The sequence below is a fragment of the Myotis myotis genome, unplaced genomic scaffold (assembly GCF_014108235.1).
Source record: "Myotis myotis isolate mMyoMyo1 unplaced genomic scaffold, mMyoMyo1.p scaffold_m19_p_20, whole genome shotgun sequence".
NCBI lineage: Eukaryota > Metazoa > Chordata > Mammalia > Chiroptera > Vespertilionidae > Myotis > Myotis myotis.
In genome coordinates, this window is record NW_023416325.1 from 2,960,637 (window position 1) to 2,980,645 (window position 20,009).

The window sequence follows — 20,009 nt, forward strand, 5'->3', positions numbered from 1 at the left end:
GAGAGAACAGCCCAGTGGACTCAGTCACATGGTAGGAAAGTCATGAAAGAATCACTGGAAGAATGGTACGCCTATAGAAGGTTACGGAAAGACATTGGTAGACTCTCTCCCTGAAACCTAATTCCAAACTCCCAAAGAAGGCTTTCATTGGCCCCGCTTGGGTTCACTCCCACCCCGGGTCCAATCAGCAGCGTCCGGGGGTAAGACTAGGAGGCTTCCGTGGGCCCAGCTTGAGTTGGCCCTGACTCCGGTCCAATCAACAGCCTCCGTGGGTGGAACCGCGTTGCACAAACACGGCAGTTCCCTCTGTCATCATGTCGGCAGAGAGAATACGAGACAGTCTATAGCGAACAAAAGCTGGAGATGCCGGACAATGAGCGACTTGCTGAAACGAATGAGGCATACTATCCGGCCTCCAGGAGTTCACATTTTCAACAGGAAGACAGACCCCGAGACAGATAAACACCACTCCTACTTAGAAAAGGCTGTTCCGGGGACAGGACCCAGAGAGGCCCACGCAGCCAGCATTTGGTGGGAGCGCGTCCCCGAAGCTGCACCGAGGGCCACCCCAAAGCCACCCCAGGACCCGACAAGCTAATTAATCACAATCATTATTTATGGCAGTGCCGGTCCACCTGCTCGTGTCACAAGACATTAGTTATTGCCAGGAGTGATAGGTCCCGGGATGTAGAACATGCTAAAAATATTAATCTACGAGGGAAAATGATTTTAATTGGATTCCGCCCCCCGGGGTCGGGTCAGGGGCCCGCTTTCAATCAGACTTGTCCAGTCAGCAAAGCGGACCCCAGCCTTCCAAATTGAAACTGTGATTGGCTGGCAGAGGTTAATAGAAATGTTGGGAAATAAATAGGTTATTGATTGATCATAACAATCAGCTGGCTCCAGGCTTACCTTGCTGACCTCGCCCACCCAATTTTACGGCCAACTCGGTTAGCATCTAATTATAGATCACTTTTACAATACTGTGTATTAATGAGCAGATTATCCCGTGGGGGGTGGGGGTGGGGGGATTCTTCCTCGAGAGCTCTCCCGGGGCGGAAATACAGGGTGAGATCTCCTGTCCAACCTGGGGGGAGGGTGCTACGAGGGATGAAGTGGCTAAAACCTCACTCCTTCCCTCAGCACACAGTCGTGAGGCCTGAGCTTTGTGCAGGGGACCTGGGGGCGTGGCACTAGGTGAGACGCAGCCCCTCTGCTCGGAGCTCACTGGCCCTGAGATGCAGTGATTCCAAAGCCACCGGAAGCATAACGAGTCCCTGGCAGGTGGCTTATTCAAAAGGCAGGTTTGGGCCCCGGCTGGTTTGGCTCAGTGGATAGAGCATCGGCCTGCGGACTGAAGGGTCCTGGGTTTGATTCTGCTCAGGGCACACATGTCCCGGTTGCAGACTCGATCCCCAGTGGTGGACGTGCAGGAGGCAGCCGATCCATGATTCTCTCTCATCATCGATGTTTCTCTGTCTCTTTCTCTCCCTCTCCCTTCCTCTGAAATCAACAAAAATATATAATTTTTAAAATATATTTTATTCACTTTTTACAGAGAGGAAGGGAGAGGGATAGAGAGTTAGAAACATCGATGAAAGAGAAAGATCAGCTGCCTCCTGCACACCTCCTACTGGGGATGTGCCCTCAACCAAGGTACATGCCCTTGACTGGAATCGAACCTGGGACCTTTCAGTCCGCAGGCTGACATTCTATCCACTGAGTCAAACTGATTAGGGCAAAAAATATATATTTTTTTAAAAATCAACATGCCAAGCACAAAACTTTGATCCTCTTCATTCCCACCGTTGAAACTTTAAATTTAAAAAAGTTTTAACAAATAGATAATAAATAAAAAAACACGCCTCCAACACACCAATTCTCCCCACCTCAGAGCCTCTGAATAGTCTATTGAGATCCTCCCCTGGGGCCTCCCCTAAAATCTCCACCTTAAAACCCTTAGGATGGGGACCCAGTGCCTCTCCCTCCAGGGAGCACGCCTGTGCCTTGCCCTAGCCTTTACCCCTGCCCCCAAGGCCTATTACCATGACCTTTCCCTCTACCCCTCGGTGCCCAGCTCAGGGCCTGGCCCCAGACCCCGGGTGCTGGTGCTGCGTGAGAGGCTGAAGTCCAAGACCACGCAGGCCCAGCGGGGCTCGGCACGCCCAGCGGGGCTCGGCACGCCCAGCATAAGAACCTGGGAACGCTTCCAGGCGTGGAGGCCTGACCCCGGTGCAAAAGGTGGTGTCTGGTATGAGTTCCCTGGTGGCCCCCAGGCCCAGCGATGGCTGGGAAAATGCCCCCACCGCCCTGTGCTCGCAAGGCCTTCCCCTGCTGGGGCCGGCTGGACGTGCGGGTGCATTCCTAGCATTCCAGGGCTTTTCTCTGGGAGGAGGCCTCCTTCCCACAGATAGGCCTCCCGTGGGAGGACTGGGAAAGCTCGGGTTGTGTCTGGGCTGAGCGACACCAGCCTCCGCCCCCGTGCGGCTTGGCCACGTGGTAGGCGCTTTGCATGGGAGAACCTGTTGATACGCCATGGCCTGGCCTGGCGAGAAGTGCCCCTGGGGAGCTGGCCCCCAAGACTGCAGCTCCCGGTGCCCCATTCAGGCGAGATCAGGAGCTGGGGGGACAAGGAGGCATGAGCCGCAGCCGTGCTGCCTGCCAACTTGCTCAGTGACGTGGTCAGTCGCTGCCCTGTCTGATCCTCAGGCCCGTCTACCGTCCTCCTGGGTTCTGATGGAAACCACAGGTGCGTGAAGGAGGGGTTGGGGGCCCGTCACATGCTGGTGCTTTGCATCCGCCCTCTCACTGAAGCCATACAACCTCTCTAACGGGGGCGTGGAGGGGGGGCAGTATTATCCCCATTTTACAGGTGTGGAAAGTGAGGCTCAGAAAGGTGAGGTCACCAGCCTTAAGCCACACAGCCAGCGAGGAGTGGATCTGGCTGCTCCTGGCTCAGCTTGGGCACCACCCACTCCCAAGGCTCAAATGGCTCCCTGTTTCGTTCATTCAACATCATCTTCTCGACCTCTGACCCTGTGAAAGCGTGGTGCTAGCTCCATGTCCGATTCCCTTTGCTTCCATCCTTGTTCATAACTAGCTACCTATGGCAGCACTACTCTTCTGAGTGCTTCATGAATCAACATGTACGAGCCATGTGGTACAGAGCCCGGCACACAGTAAGTGCTCAGAAAATGGCCACAGCCCTTTTAGGTCAACCCAGGTGGGCCAAGGCAAGGGGTTTGGAGGTGGAAGGAGGGGGAATGGTCTTGCCTACAGGCAAAGCTCACAGCTTCAGCCGGTTCTTGGAATCTTCTAGACCTCGGGAGGAGAACATGAGGGGACTCTGCGTTGCCAGAACCACCAGTGTGATCGCATAGAAGTGTTCCTTGCCAGGAGAAGCGTAGTGACATCGAAGCCCAAGTCACAGTTGGCCCATTTTGCAGAGAAGAAAAGTGAGGCTTAGCGAAGGGAGGTCACCTGGCTTGGCTTAAGCACAGAGGCCCCAGCCTGCATCGCCTCCAGCCTCTTCCCTTCCCCAATCCATGCCATGTCCTAACAAATTCCCTACCCAATGCCATAAAACTCTGGAATCCAAAGAGTATCCACCATAGAGCATCCCCAGAGACACCCAGAACGTAACCCGGTTTCTAAGAACGGAGACAAAGAGGCGGTCTTGGCACAATACCGCCACCTTCTGGCCATGCCTAGGAACTGCAGCTCTGGCTTGGCCCCCTTGAGCATTGCTGTGACCTCCTCTGGGGTGCCCACCATCCGCACCCCCATCTCCCATAAAACTGGTCTGATGAACCTTGGAGCAGCATTGGCTATTTTACTTCCGTTGACGAGTTGTCCCCATCCTTCAAGGCTTTTCTCGTGTATCATTTCTTCCAGGAAGAGCTGACCCCGTCTTCCAGAGCACGGGGAGGCCTGGAGAAGGGAAGTTAGCCCCGAGAGCTCACAGCCGGTAAGTGGCAAAGCTGGGATTCAGACCAGGTTTCTCAGGAATCTCAATGCTAGGACTGACTTCAGAATCATTAAAAATACACGGGCAGGCTGGTCTTGAGACAGATCCTGACGATGCATCCAGGTTCCCAAAGAGAGATAGGTGATCAACTAGCAATGTCTGTCATGGGTGCTGGAAGGGAGGGTAGCAATGTGTGTGCCATGTGTTTGCCAGCCCTTCATCTCCACACCCTAAACTCTTCCTACCTGTTTCTCTGTCACCAAAGAGCTCTTTGCCTTCCCAATGAGGTATAAGCTCCCTGACAAGAAGAACCCGGCTTTTCTTTGAAGAACTGTCCTAGGCACCAAGTGATATTGTTAAATATATATATATATACTCTAGAGGCCCAGTGCACAAATTCATGCACAGGTGGGGTCCCTCGGCCTGGCTGGTGATCAGGACCGATTGGGGCCATCTCGCCCAGTCCTGATTGGGGCAATCGAGGCCAGCCAGGGGTAGGGACCGAGGGAGGTTGGCTATGGGAGCACACTGACCACCAGGGGGCAGCTCCTGCATTGAGGATCTTCCCCCTGGTGCTCAGTGCATGTCATAGCAGTCAACCAGTGGTAAAGGTCACTTAGGCTTTTATATATATAAATATTGATAGTGATTCCGCATGATGGTTCCACAGCAATGTGAATGTACTTAATGCCACTGAATCATACCCTTAAAATTATGAAGGTGGTAACTTTTATGTTATGTGCACTTTCCCACAATTAAAAATAAGAGTACCCATTGTATTGACTTCCAAGGTCATGGTCTTGAAAAACAGGCTGACCGAGCCCACTCCTGCTCCTTGAAAATCCACCGGTCCCCCTCTCCCAACTACGCATCCCTTTTGCCAGCTAAGAAACAGTCATCCGTTGGGTGCGAATCTGCTTTTAATATCAGGATGGTATGTACACAGAAGATGCGACATTCATGAGTGAAGACAAAGAGCCCAGTTTACACTCCGTTGCTGGGTCCTTGTAAAAATCTGATTTTAAACTACAGCTAAATTTCTTGTCCCCACATCCACCCTTCCCGGGAGGCTGTGACGTGGAGAATGTCTCCTCTGGTTTGTTAGAGTAGAACAGTGGGTCCCTGAAAAGACTTTCCAGAAGGGCCTTCGGGGTCTTTGTTGGGATGAGACCAGTCCCCACCCCGGGCGTCCTCCCCGCTCCATAGGTCAGCATGGGTGACATCACAGCCCTCAAGCAGGGCCCACCGTGGCCCCTCCCTCCTGCTGCCTATTAAAGGATTAGGATCCTTTCTTTTCAGCCTGGGTGGCCAGTTCCCCAGCTCATGAGAACCTAAGGAGCGTGGGTTCAGTGGCCTCAAGGCCAGAGCGCACATCAGCAGGCCCGGGTTGGGGGCAGGCGGGTGAACAGTGTGCCTACATGGGCTCGCGTCCTCTGGTGTTCGGTCAAGGACACGTACACACAATGCCATCATCAGTCTCTAAGGTGGCTTAGTCCCATCTTTCTGTCTCTGGGGACAGAGGTCCCTTACCCACCAAGACACATGTTTCCCTCCCCAGGGCCAGGCTCAGCCTCTCACAAGCTCATTCCTCCACACTTGCAGGTCCCCCTTGCAGCCCCCAGGACCAAGGGCTCCCATTCCAACGAGACTCTCTTAGACTTGCAGGGGTGACCACTACCCCTCAGGTCTCCCGTGGGAGCCACATACCACAGGGGCCTGGGGTGAGGTGCTCTCGAGGCTCCTCCTCCCCCAGGCGTCACTGGCAGCTCAGCCAAGCCCCCAGCCTAACGTGAACACCGTTCTCTCTGCTTTTTTAATCATTGCAGCGCCGCTTTCAACTGGGGCGAGCAGTTATAGACCCTGCTTATCTCCAGATGGGCCTGGGGGTCCCCCTAGTTCCCAAAGGGTCTAATCGGTTATCTACAACTTGACCAGAACTCTTATAAGCTCCCCGGAATTCCACCTGGGCCGCATTGTCAGCCTAAAACTCAAATCCAACACCTCGCCTCCTCCATCACATCAGTGGCTTCCTACCCCACTGCCCTGAGGACAAAGCCCAACTCCCTGGTACGGGTCCATTTCCCATCTGTCTCCTGCTACATTCCCCGTGAACCTGCCAGAACCCCTTTGATCCTCTCTGACCCTCCCCCCCCCCCAGAGCTTTGTGTCCACCATTCCTGCTGCCCGGAACTCACCCCACCACACTCCCCGCCACCAGGGCTCGGCTGAGAGGTCCCTCTCTTCAGAAAGGCCACCCTGACTGCCCACACCCCAGTCTACCCCGCACCCCCCAACACACTGGCATTAAAGCACTAATCGCCACGCATCCCCAATGCCTGGCACTGCACCTGGCACAGAATGTGCGCATTAGTATCCTTGTCTGTCCCCTGGATGCTTTCACAGCCCAGACCATCCCTACCATGGCCCCCACCCACCCCACCCCCGCTGAGCCTATATAAGCACCATAATGGAAACGCTCGTGTGTGGGTCCCAGCACCCAGAGCAGTGCTTGGTACATAGTAGGCCCTCAGCAGCGTCAAATCTTTGTAGTTGAACAAAGCGGAGTTTCCGGAAGGGAAAATGTTTTGAGCTTCCTGCTTTACGTGCAATGGGGCAAGGCCGCCACTAGAGGGCAGCAGGCATGTGTTTCCCCAGCGCAGACTCCACCCCATCCCCGGTGCTGCCAGCAGCCCAGGCACCTTCCGCAAGCTCTTCCTGGTGCCTTCTCCTCTTGCTCCCTTTGCAACCCGGGCCTCACGGCACTGCCAGCGCCACTCGGTTAGCTTAGCTGCGTCTGTGACTGCTGCAGCGGCTCTCAACCCAGACCAGCAGCCAACGACCAGAGCGCTTTGCCTGCACGGCCTCCAGGCCGGCCCTTGACCCTGTCCCTGAGCTGATCCAACCCTCCAGGCCCTGCATGAGCTGCCCTCTCCCACACACAGACTCTGACTACCAGAGGGAGCCAGCAAAACTGGTCCCTCTTCCCATGACCTCCTCTCCTTGATGCCTGCCTACCCCTCCCCACACCCAGGAACCCCAGGCCTTGTGGCTTCCCCTCTCTGCCCCTTCCTCCGCCCTTCCAGACTCCCTTCCAGCCAGACACCCTTCCAGCCAGACACCCATCATCTCAATGCAACTAAATTGCATAGAAGTTAGAAGCGGAGGCTGGGCTAATTCACGCTAAGGTATAAATGGGTGATGGGTTTACACCACTTCTGAATACTCCAAAGTTTAATGCCCTAAGGCTTCCAAACCTGTAATGTCCCCAAATGAAGGACTCTAGGCCCTGGGCTGGTGACTGATGATTTCATATGTCATGGCACAGTCTCTGTACACACCAGAGAGGCATTTGGAGGCCTACAAACGCTGCATCCACTCATTCTGACTATTGAGGCAGCTATGAGGCTATTGTTTAAAAGGACCACAACCCAAATGCAGATTATGAGGGTGTATAGAATGTGTCCAGTGGCCAATACCTCCCAAGGCAGACTGTGCTTCTGACCCCACCCCAGCGACACCCCTCCCCCACCAAGCCTGAGCCACACCCAGCCCTGCACCTCCCTTTCGGTACCGTGATCCTTACTGACTCCAGATGGCTGTGACCCAGAGCAGTCACCCAAGTCCAAGGCTACTAGCCACACCTCTCCCTGTGTCAGTCAACATTTCAAACGTGGGTTAGCCCCGCCCCAGCCATGCGGACATCCAAGCTGTTAATAGGAACAGTAAGGAGTGTTAGACCTGTTGTTAGTCAGAAGGAAATCCACAAGCCGTTAGTTTCTGCTGAGAGGAACAGACCGGGAGGGCAGGAGTTAGTGGAGGTGAAGGAGCGGTTAATGAAGAGCCAGGCCAGGAGCCTGGAGCCCCCAGATGGGCAGGGTCGGCTATTAGCGAGTGGTCAGCCCCGGGGGGTGGGGCAGCCAGGGCAAGGCAGGGGTTAGCTGGGTGAGAGCAATGGTTAGTGCGAGGGAGCCAGAGATTAGCCCAAAGAGACCGCGGTGCCTACTGGAGGTGAGGCATAGGATCACCCCCAGGTGTGGCCCTGGCCTAGCGGCTGGCGGGCTCTGGGGGAGGCCGGCGGGGACTAGGGTGTGGGTCGGAGCAGCACGGGGAGCCAGGGCTGAGCTCCTGGCTGGCCTGCGGGGCTGCAGGACCCTGCAGGGCCCTGGGGTTCACGTCTTGCTTCCCACATTTCCTCCTGCAAACTCCAAACCCAGGGAGGACCTGCTTTCTTCCCAGGCCTCCTCCATGACCTCTGGTAAGAAAAAAGGGCCCTATCGACTCCCGGTGTGGGGAAGTCCGATATCCCAGCCTTGGGCATGGGGGAAGGGCCCCTCTAGCCCTCTGCCTGTTGCAGGAGCAGCCCCTCTCACTGGTCTCTTGGCCATGACCTCTCACTGCCTGTGCTAAGGCCCAAGGTCCCCTCGGGATGACTACTTCCCATCCTTCAAATATGGGAAATGCCCCCTCTGGCTGACTTCCGGCACGAAATGCTCCCCTCAGTGATGTCGAGTTCGGGAAGCATCCTTTTTATTGACTTCCCGTGCGGGGACCCCTCCCCCCTCATTGACTCCTGTGCGTCCACTTCCCATGGGGAAGATCCTCCCTCCGCTGCCCTGCGAAGAGGGACACCCCGGGCCCTTCTCTCTGCTCCCTGGGCTGGGAAACGCCCAGTGCTCCACACTGTAGACCCACAGGCCTCCACACCCACCCCCGAGGATTCCCTGGTCCCACCCGGTCCCTGTGGCAACCAGACCCGGCACAGGAGAGGCTCATACTCAGAGGCCAGCCTCCCGGGTGCACATGACCGCCCCGTCCTCCGGGCCACTGGGATGGTCCGTGGGCTGTCCCCCCACCTCAGACCTGGCCCAATGGGCTCAACTCACAGCCAATTGGGGCAGCCAAGTGGAGCGTCTGTCTGCAGGGCCAGCCCCGGGGACATCCGCTTGCCAAAAGGAGGTAGGACCAGCCCCCAGGGGGGCCCAGAGCTCGGCAGGGCTGGGGTTAGTAAGAAGAGAAAAGAGGGTTAGTAGGGGCTGGGTTAGTAAGTCAGAGCACAGCACCAGCAGACAGGGGCACCGCAGCCGCACACACGGAGTCACTAGGAGAAAAGGAGGAACACACGTGGGTCCGTTAGTCTGTTAAGGGACGGTCGGGGTGCACTCGAGGCACCCCCAGGTTAGTAACCGAACAAAAGAGCTGCCTACAGAAAAGAAAGCTGAGGAGGAGGAAGAGTGGGGGGAAGAGACGGTTAGGGGTTCCAAGCGAGTGTGTGGCCGCAGGCAGCAGGGTCTGTGTGCAGGACACCCAGAGGGGCCAGGGCCTGGGCGGGGGTCATGATCAACCAGGTGGTCTGGGCCTCCCACCCCCACCCTAACCCTTTTTTTCTTAAGTTTCTGCCAGGTGTCAAGACCTCACTATTCACGGGACTCCTCACTGAAACCTGAGAGGTAAGGACCAGTCGCCCAGGCTACTGCTCAGGGTTCAGAGAGGTGAGGTGACTCGCTGATGGGCGCCCAGCAGGAAGGGGCCGACCGGTGAGTCCCATTGCACGCCCTGCCCTGGAAGGTGGGTCTGCACAGAGATCCCGGGCCATGGGCGGGGCCTGCTGGAGCCTCGTCCGCCCCCACGTCCCAGCCCCTTTCAAGGCCCTTGAGCTGCGAGGTTAGTAGGGTCTGGCTGCGGGGAGTTAGTAAGGCATGCTCGGGCCTGGTTAGTGGGTTAGGGCCTGGTTAGTGGGTTAGTCGGTTGGCAGAAGGCCAGGCACCTCGTCACACGCCACAGCGTCCCGGCCGAGCCCTGGGTTAGTAGGTTAATCACCTCATGCAACACTGCCCGGGCCTCTCCGGCTGCAGCCCGCGGCCTCCCGCCCCCTCCAGCCAGCGAGCTGGGCCTGACCAGGGCAGGGGGCCTGCCTCCCAACCCCTCCGCCCACCAGAACCAAACCTATCCACGTGGACCCGGCCCAGAAGCACGGTGCTTCTTGACTGTGGGCCTCAAAGACCCTCCCACCAAACACTCCAGTTCCCCTGCAAATTAGACCCTGCTTGTCCTGGCTAGAACCCCCTGCCTGCTTCTGGTCAGCCCCTTCCCAGGGGGCTGGATCCTGTCACACTCACGCACGCACACGCACACACCAGCGTCTTCCCACAAAAGGCCAGCTGCCCCAGAACCACCATGTCCAGTGGACTTTCTCTTCCAATCACCAACAGCCAGGCCTCTGGCTGCTCCAACCACTAGCCTGTCTCCTCCTCCTCCTCCTCCTCCCAAAGCTGCACAGAGCTCACGAACACCCAGAACCAAGGTCAGACTTCCCTGCCCCTCCGGGTCTGTGGCCTCTCCAGAGCTGATGCCGCAAAGCACCTGTGTGTGCCCTACTTATGTCGTCTCCTGTCCTTGCTGTGGTTTTCCCACAGAAACCCCAGCGTTTCCCATCTCTAAATGACGCTCTGTAAAAAATAAAATAAAAAAGATTCTGCCCCGTCAAGGTTGGGGGAAAACACCTCATCCGCTATCTATCCTTGAGGACGCACGATTCCCACCAGCCTTGTAAAGGCTCTGATAAGTCCTGCACTACAGATGCCTGTTGAAGTTGAACTCACTTTTTTAAAAAAAGCAATGACGTCTAGAACTCACCTTTGGGATCTCTGCTCTGATTCCCCAGGCCCCTCACCCCTAGTGGAAGCTCTCAGCTAAGCCACCTTTCTCATCCCTCAAGGACCTGACTGGGTCGGCCTTGCTGGGGAGCCCGTCTAGACTGCTACAGCCTACTCTGGGGTTTTCCTCCCACGCTCTCCGCGGACTGACTTCTGCCCCATTCTCCAGTTCTCTGTGGGGAGCGGGTCTTCTCCCCCACAGCACGGCAGTGACATCCTGAAGGCTGGAACCTCGCCCCCACGTGGCTAACACAGGAAAGGGCTCACGGTAGATGCTCAAGACTGATGCCACTAGAATTGAAACACCCCAGGACGCTTTGGGGCTACCACGGAGGCCGTGAAAAGCAGCCACTTCCCCAAGCTGCTTCGAGAGGGATCTTGAGAGAACAGGCAGGGGAAGGGCTAGTCAGAGATGCCTCTGCACCTGCAGATGCTGAGATTACACCAGATGCCGAACACAGGCAAGTCCTAGATCTCAACTCCAGGTGGGCGGGCATGTTTAGGGAGCCATGATTCGGAGGCAGACACTGCGCAAGCACTTGACTCTGCGGAATCCCTGCTGCGGCCCCCAGGGGAGCAGATGGCCCCTGTTGCAGCTTGGAAATCAGACTCACTGAGGGGAGGTTGTACAGCAGAGCACGCACCCTCGGTGCAAAGCCCAGGCTCTTCCCAGAACATCCCTCTCCCAGGGACTCCTCCTCACTGCCCTGGGGGCCCCCAAGGCACCCGGGGCCACCCTAGCCAGGGAGGGGATGGTGAAGAGGAGATGGCTCCTGCTTTTCATGTTTGTGGTGAACCCCTATTACAGACTAAACTGTGTCCCTCCCCAAAGCCATTAGTTTAAGCCATAACCCCCCCCAATGTGACTATATTTGGAGATGGGGTACCTTAAAGAGGTAGTTCAGGTTAAATGAGGTCATAAGGGTGGGGCCCTAACCTGATAGGACTGGTGTCCTTATGAAAAGAAGAAGAGACACCAAATGTATCCCCCCAGGTGTGTGCCCAGAGAAAAGGCCACATGAGGACACCAAGAAGGTGGCCGTCTGCAAGCTGAGGAGAGAGGCCGCAGGAGAAAGCAGCCCTGGCACCGGGATGGACTTCCAGCTTCAGAACTGTGAGGAAATCCATGTGTGCTTCCCATCTGTCCTGGCAGCTCGCGTTGACTGGCACAGGCCCCCTCCCACCCTGGGAAAACAAGGCCTAGCTCTCCACTTGCCTCAGGGAGTTCCCTGGCAGCTCCCCTCTGGACGCGGCTGGACGGGGAGTGGGGAGGTGGGCATGGAGGTGAGCCAGTGCGTGCCTGCGTGGGGCCTGCCCTGCCTGCCTTTGCCCCCCGGGGCAGAATCGAGGACTGCTGCAGGGAGCAGGGGTCTGAGACCCGGCCCGGCCCCTTCAGGTGGTGGGAACGAGGCCCAGTGTCCGTCTCCTTCTGGCGAGTCCCCTGGCCTGGGTCTCCTCCCCTCTGGGAAACAAACCCTCTCCTTTCAGGATAGCACACCAATTGCTATCCCCCCTCCCCCCTCCCACCACCACCACCACTGCCAGCTGCCCCTCCAGGAGCCCACAACATGGGGAGAAGGCCCAGGCTCCGCCCAGACCCTGACTGCCTCCTCCCAGTGACCATCAGAAAGAGGAGGTGCCCGGAAAATCCCCATCCAAAAGGCGGCCCCGAAATGAGAATCACTCACAAGGCAAATGGCACGAGACAAATGCCAGCGACAGCGCCCACTGAGCCGCATCCGCCCTCCCTCCCACTGGCAGCTCCTCCCCACTCCCATTCCATGTTCCCATCCCATCCCATGCCCCCCCTATTTGGTAGGGTCCTTGGGACCTGGTCTTGGGGAGGGTGCAGTCAGGGCCTCTGCCCCGGCCAGGCTCCCCCTGAGCACCAGCAGAGATTCAAGGGGAAGCCACGTCTGCCCAAGGTCAGGAAGTGACCGCCAGGCCCAGACAGGAAGGCCCAGAAGGGGAGGGCGGGCCGCTGGGCTGCCCTCCCACCCTCGAGCCGGCCTCCCTAGCCAGGTCCTGATTTCGCTGATCCTCGACCAGGGGGCCCGTTATCCATCCACGAGAGTCTGCATCCCAGGGGGTGGGAAGACTAAGGTCTTGGGAGAATTGTCCAGGCTTCCGGAAAACCGCCGAAGGCTGCTCCCTGCGTCCCTGCGGCCAGGTCCCCCAGGCTCCAAAGACAAGACCAGGCCGGAGTCCTGAGCATGCGGAGCCACCTGGGGAAGGCACGAGTGAGAGGATAAGGGCACGGCCTCCATCCCCAGACCCCTAGCCTCCCAACCTTACCCCACATCTGAGGGCGGCTGCCCTCCTGTGCCCCCAGCACCTAGACAGGGTGCGGGTGGGAGCTCCGAACACTACTAGGAACAGGAAGTGGTGAGAGCCGTGGATGCCCCGCCTTGAGAGGGCTACCTGGGAGGATGACGAAGCAATAATGGGAGCCCAGAGCCAGCCCCTGGGCATCACCAGAGAAGGGGCAAGGGTTCCGGCGGGCAGAGAGGGCCTCAGAGCCCTGGGGAGGCCTGGGTTCCTTCCACAACATTCCCTCCAAGGAGACCTCTGCAGCCCCCTCTCGAAATACACCCCCCCACACACACACGTGCATACCTCCCAGGACGGGGAGCTCACTCCCTTGCTGAGACTGGGATCAGGCACATGGTCACGGGATGATCTGAGAGGGCAGAACCATGCACGGGCCTGGTGTTCACGTCCGGATCCGCAGGCTGGGAGAAGGGCTCGGTCGGTGTTGGTGCTGAATGAAGGAAGGTGCTGAAATCTCAGCCATCGACCCACTGACCCACGCTAGGACCACACAGAACAAGCCTCCAGCGCCCTGGCTCCCAGGAGCTCCAGTGTCCGGCCAGGCCCAGACCTAGGGAGGGTTTGGGGTGAAGGAAGAATTCCCCTCCCCCCGCCCACTCCATGAAATAAGTTCCATGGACCTTCTCCACCCCACGCCTACCCAGACTTACCCGGCAGCGCCCAGGCAACGCGCTGGCATCCAGGACCCAGCTCCCGGCTCCCACGTGGACCCCCACAGGCCCATCCTGGAAGACAGAGGAGCCAACCACACTGCAGGAAGAAACCGCAACCAGGCCCCTCCCCGGGCCCGGGCCCGGGCCGGGCTCGCCGCTCACCAGCCTATTCCCAGAGCTTGCGGTCAGCACCGGGATTGGGCACGGGTCCGGGGTGTGGGGCAGGGGTACTGAGCCCCCTGCCCTGAGAACAATGTGCCCTCCAGGCGCGGTGCTGGGTCCCCACGTGACTGCCAAGCAGAGGAGCCCTGGCCGAGTCTTATCAACATGATGACAAAGGGCCAGGACCGAGAAGAGCAGGCAGGCCAGCCACCGGGAGTCCCCCCACCTCCTCCTGATGCCAGCTCCGCGTGCGGTGACAAAGTAACTAACTCAGCTCCTCACAACTTCCCGATGGTGGCGTTTATACAATACTCGCCTCGAGGCCACAAGCGGGGTGCGAAAATGACCCATTGCGGGGCCCCAGAAAGTGGGGACCAGCCCCTTCTTTGTGGCATAGAGGGAGGAAAGTGAAGGAGCTGCATCACCAATCTCCCCTCCCACTGGGGGTCCCGGGATACCACACTTCCCTGCACAGACCAGCACAGGGCAGGCTGGTCGGCTGCAGGCTGGTCAGCTTGAATACTTATCTGCAAGGATGCTTCCCGCATGGTCTTGACCGTCAGAAGCTCTCAGACATCCCCTCCTCTCACTTCTGCCCCAGGAACTGGCTGCACTCTGTAAAGAGACCCTCAGAGGAGCATCGTGTGACCCCAACATCCCTTTCTCCTGGCCCCTGTCCGTGTGCCCAGGAGTCTGATGGCCATAAGGCGGTGGAATTTTCAAGGGCAACTTTAGCTCCTAGGTCAAGCCGACAGCTGGCTAGGAGGGCAGAGAGGAAGGCTTTGAGGTCAAACATGGGAGACTATGGTCTCCAACCCCACATATCCAATATATGACTCACAATTAATCCTCAGGTTTAGCCCCTGCCTGGCACACAGTAAGTGTTCCAAAAATACTTTTGCTAAGCCCAGCTGGTGTGGCTCAGGGGTTGAGTGTTGACCCATGAACCAGCAGGTCGAGGTTCAATTCCTGGTCAGGGCACATGCCCAGGTTTGGGCTTGATCCCCAGTAGGGGGCATGGAGGAGGCAGCCGATCCATGATTCTCTCTCATCATTGATGTTTCTATCTCTCCCTCTCCTTTCCTCTCTTTTGTTTTCAAAAGCCGTTTAGATGTGTTGACAGAGGACAAGCACCAAGAAGGGCCAGGTGAAAGGCCATACAGAGACCTGATGGGGGGCCCGGATACCCAGCATCTCAGCTCCCATTGGCCCACATGAGCGACACCCCACCCACCTGAGGCCAAGGTCAGTGCCCCATGAGGAAAGCTTTGACTGAGGGACTGGACCCCAGAGATTCCTAGGGGTCCCTCCTACCTCTGAGAGTCAGGTCTCAGCGTGTACGGATCTCATGGTGGACGGGGTGCAGAGCCTGACGCTGGTCTGTACGGTCCCGCGGGTGCACAGGAGAGGAAAGGTCATCTTGGTTACTCCTTTGATGCTGTGAGGGCCATGGTGGCGTTGTGACATGTCTGGAACTCCTGTCATCAAGAGAGAGACGGGGGGTGGAAATACTGGTATATAGGTACCCGTGGGCACGTTGGAGAATAGATGCCAGGGGTCCTGGTCTGACATCACAGCCTGTGCCACAAACTGATCTCTTTGGATGCAGATCAGAAGTCAAACAGGAAACTGGCCCGGCTGGCATGGCTCAGTGGTTGAGCATCGACCTATGAACCAGGAGGTCACAGGTTCCATTCCAGGTCAGGGCACATGCCCAGGTTTCAGGCTTGATCCCCAGTGCAGGGCGTGCAGGAGGCAGCCGATCCATGGTTCTCTCTCATCATTGATGTTTCTCTCTCTCTCTCTCTCCCTCTCCCTTCCTCTCTGAAATCAATACAAACATATATTTTTAAAAAGAAGTCAAGCAGGGAACTGACAGGTATCTTGGTCAGGCCAGTGCCAATCAGAACAGCCTAATGCCCTGGGAAAATAGGACTTTACCGCACGGATCCCTGTCTTGCTCTGCCCCCTGGGCGGGAGCATCACCCCTCTGGGCCTGGCTTCGTACCCAGCACCTGGGACAGTCAGTGCCTGCCTCCCAAGGCCGTTGTGAAGACTAAATGGGGCAATGAGTATGATCTATCCACTCGCGCTCTATGGCTCCTGCCCTTGTCCACGCTGCTCATTGACACCACCCATGGGCCATCCATTTCCCCCCTGAGCTCTGCGCTCCATCCCTGGTCATGAAGGAACGGCTGCCAGGAAAACATGCATTCGGTTGCACTTTAGGATCCCTCTGGCTGTGGGTTTTTCCCTGACTCGGGGATAAAATAGCTGCCCGGAGACGGGAGGCACACGGGAGAAGTTGGCCTAAATTGCTTTGCTTGAGTGAGTGCCGAGGAATAACAGGCTGAGCAGGGGCGCTGCGGGCTGAGGGGGACCGAGGCTTCAGAGCGGCGGAATGCGCTGTTTCTGGACAAAGTCAAACAACATGCACAAAAGAGGGGCTTCGGACTTCAAGTCCCCCTCACACCAGGGAGCCTCTGAGCTGTGTGGGGAGGAGAGAAAAGAGAAAAGCAAGAAGGAGGGGAAGGAAAGGAAGCTAACATTTCCTGAGGACAGATACTGACTGGGGGCACCTTTATCCACCTGACAAAACAAGACTTGGGTTTCATTGTCCCCATTTTACAGATGGGGAAACTGAGGCTCGGGGTAAAGTGCGTTGCTCCTCGGTCACCCAGGGAGAAAATGGTGCCAATGGATTGTAAACAGGCCTGTTGAACCCCAAAGGGGCAGAAGGCTTCCGTTCAAATGCAGGGGGTTGAGGGGGAGGCTTAAAGGAGAAAAGGCCTGGGGAAGGTATGCGTACCTGGCGGACACCGTGGGCATCAGCGTTACTATTACTGTGAAGAAACTGGACCGCGGTTGTTAAACCATCTTGGATCGGTTTACTCTAATCGCTTCTATGGACTTGAGGCAACTGAGTTCGCTTTTAGGAGAGAGAGGTGGTATTGTCGTGTAGCAGTGACAAACACACGGTTCCGAGTTGTACCAGATTCAAGTTCAAATCCTGACTCTACAGCTAACGTGCTGTGTGACTCTGAGCTGGTCGCTTCACCTCTCTGAGCCTTCGCTTCTCATCTGTCAGGCCCAGCTCCCAGGCTCATCATGGGGTCTCCATGAGGCAGGGTCCAGCCGGAACCTCGGCAAATGGTTACTAAATGGGAGCTCGCATTGGTTCCCAAGAATGATCTGCTCCACCCCGCTGGGCACACGGCAGTTCAGCCCCGCCCTCGCCTTCAGGACTCATGGGGCAGCCTTCTGAGGGGCCCGCCTGGCACCACAAGGGAGAAGGGGACACCTGCCGCATCTGATCCAATCAGATCCAATCAGCCGACAGAGGGCTGGGGAGACAGATGTCACCCTCATCCGCCTTTGCCTCTGCCCCTGAGTATCTCTGGCTATTGTTCAGAGCTCCAGCTGACAGATGAGCCAGGCTGCAGACAGGAGGAAGGATGCCCGGGGGACAAAGGGCTCTGCTATAAGTTATTCACCAGCCCATTGAACCTGCACAATGGGCCCAGTGCTCCAGAAACACGACACTCAAACAGCCCCAGGGTCACCCCAAGAACCAACAGCCCAATACAAATAAAAGCAAATAACTAAGTATCTATACAAACTGGGGGGGGGGGGGGGGGGGGGCTGAGTAAGTGAGCTCAGCCTGAACACAGTGGGTGCACTACAGCAGCCGTGTCTGTATTAAGCACCTACTGGGCGTCAGGCATTTTACACACACTGGTTCATAACCTCACAACGGCTTTTTAAATCGGGGACTCTGATTCCCACTTTACAGAGAAGGAGACTGAGGCTCAGAGAAGGGAAATGGCCTCCTTCCTGAGGCTGACACAGGGTATAGGGGGAGAGGATAGTGTGGCTCTCAGTCCTTCCTCTTCCCACCACACCATGCTGCCTCAGTGATACATTCAGAGCATAATCCTGCTCTGGCGGAAGCGTGGAGAGAAAGGGCCAGAGAAAAGGACTTAAACCTGAAGGAGTAAAAAAAAAAAAAAAAAAAAAAAACTAGCAGGTCTCACAATAGGGAGCTGAGTAGCGTGAGCATGTCTGCTTCATGAAACACCAGTCCTCTGACAATGCGGCTAAAACCACCCAGAAACTCATCCCATGTGACCCGTTAAAGCGGCATACGGGTAGCACAGCTTCAATTAGTATTTCCAGTAACAGAAATGGATGCCGGAAGAAAACGCATGAAAATGGTCGGTACAGAAGTTATTCTTGGTGATGAAACTACGGACTCTTCTTCCCTTTCCCCCTAGAGCTCCTCCAATTATCACGCATTTTATTAAACTTAGGAAATTCGTAAAAGTCACCAAACGTTGTAACATTCTCATTTTGGAAGCAGGCATCGCTTGAGGGAGTGCTGAGAAATAGGGACGCTCCTGGGACAACAAGCTAAGCGGGGCAAGAAGGTTTCCAAATCTTTCTGGATGCCCAGGGTCATTGAATCATAACATACCTGGGCCTTATGGGCGGAGGGGATGCTACCTTTAAAATTCTTTCCGCGTGGAATTAACTACACGAAGCATGGGATGAGTTCAAGGCCACGCAAAGCTTGGGGGAGGAAACCATTCTGCACCGGGGTTCTGGGCGAGGGGGGAGGGGAGGGGTGGGGGGACTGTTCTCTCCACAGATGGTCTGACCACCTGCGCGAGGAGGAGCGGGAGGCCGGGGTCTGAGGACACACCCAGATGCCCAGCCCCACCCCGTCCTGCTGACTCATCCCCTGGCCACGTGGCCCGGGCGCCTGCGTATTGGGAGCCCCGCCCCTGAAGTCTCAGCGCCGTGGTCCTCAGGCCTCCCTGTCCGTCAAGTGGAGTGAGTTACTCATCCCCGGCCCCCAGCCCCCACCCCGGACCCAGGATCGCGACGCCCCCAGGCGCTCCCAAACAGGAACGCGCTTTGGGAAGTAAAGCCGTGCGCCCCTGGGCAGTGGTCTGGCTGCGGCTGGAGAAAAACAAAGCCGCTTCCCGCACTTTATCCCGCCTTTCTCTCCCCACCCTCCTCGCTTCCCCCAGCAGCAGGTGGGGGTGTTTTCCCCGCGGCCGCACCGCAGTGGGGTGTGCGCGCCGGCGATTCCCGGCGCGCGGCAGCCACCGGTCTGGAGCCTGGGATGAGGGTGGGGAATCCAGGCTCTCGGGGCCTCCCCCTGCACAGACTTAGAGGCAATTTCTCTAGCCCAGGGCCCTCCGCTGGGGGAGAGGAGAGATCTGGCGCCTCCCTGCCCGGTTCCCAGCCTCTCCAGACGGAATGCATTGGCGAGGAGAGATGGGGAGGGAGCTGGTGCGCTCTGGGGTCTTCTCGGTCCCGTTTGGGGGTGTAACCTGGGCTTCAGGGTCCAACCTATCTGGATTCAAAATCACTGGCTGTGTGACCTTGGACGCGTCCCTCGCCCTCTCTGGATCTCAGTGTCCTCATCCTTAAAATGGGGTTCTTGCCACCCCGCGGGACTGTGGTGATCGCGCAGGCAAAGCACCGCGCAGGTTGGCACAGAGCAACCTCTGCGTAAACTGATGTGTTATTACCGTTATCGATGCCGTTATTCTCAACGAAGGCGGTTGTCTGGCCCTGTCCACCCCTTGGGAGCCGCGCACGGGACGCTGGACACCTGGGATTTGAGTCATTGGCGGGCGCCAGCGGGGAGAGTAGTATCGGTGTGAGGGAGGGGGGCTCCAGGACCCCGCTCCGCCAACTCTTCCAACCCGTCCACACCCCCAGTTCTGAGACCACTGGGCTCTGTCCAAGACCTGGCCAGTTAACGGCGAACCTGGTGAGCCGACAAGGTCTGGGGTCCCCTGGTGTCCGTCTGGCAGGGGGGTGGGAGAGTCTTTGTTCCCCACCCTCACTGGGCTCCCAGCGCATCCTTCCGTTTTCCTTCCCCGCGCCCCACCCAAGCCGGGGTCTCAGCTGCATCTGACAACTGCGGGCTGGAGGGGGAGGCTCTTCATCCATCAAATCGGGGCTCTTGGGGCGCCTTTGCCACCCCCTGACCCCTGCCTGGGACCCTGGGACCCTGGGACCCTGGGACCCTGGGACCTACCCTCGGGGAATTAAGCTGTTCCCGGCGCGGGGACGCGGTGCTTGGGGAGGGGTGGCCGTGAGGATGGGGCGGCGGCTTACCTCGGGTCGGCAGTCCTGCGGCGCGAGTGCAGAGGGCTCTTTGTGCCCAGGCTCCCAGCGCAGAACTGGGGGAGCCCCTGCAGGCGCCTCCCCTCGCAAACTCCTCCC

General features: G+C 57.5%; 1 long non-coding RNA gene across 1 annotated transcript; it reads right to left on the bottom strand.

Moving 5' to 3' along the window:
* Window positions 1–6,114: 6,114 nt before the first annotated feature.
* LOC118678532 lies at window positions 6,115–20,009 on the bottom strand. The gene is made up of 5 exons (XR_004974933.1): window positions 19,902–20,009; window positions 15,081–15,244; window positions 13,602–14,381; window positions 13,237–13,381; window positions 6,115–12,845 (listed from the first exon to the last, which is right to left on the bottom strand). It is a non-coding gene; the product is annotated as an uncharacterized LOC118678532 (long non-coding RNA).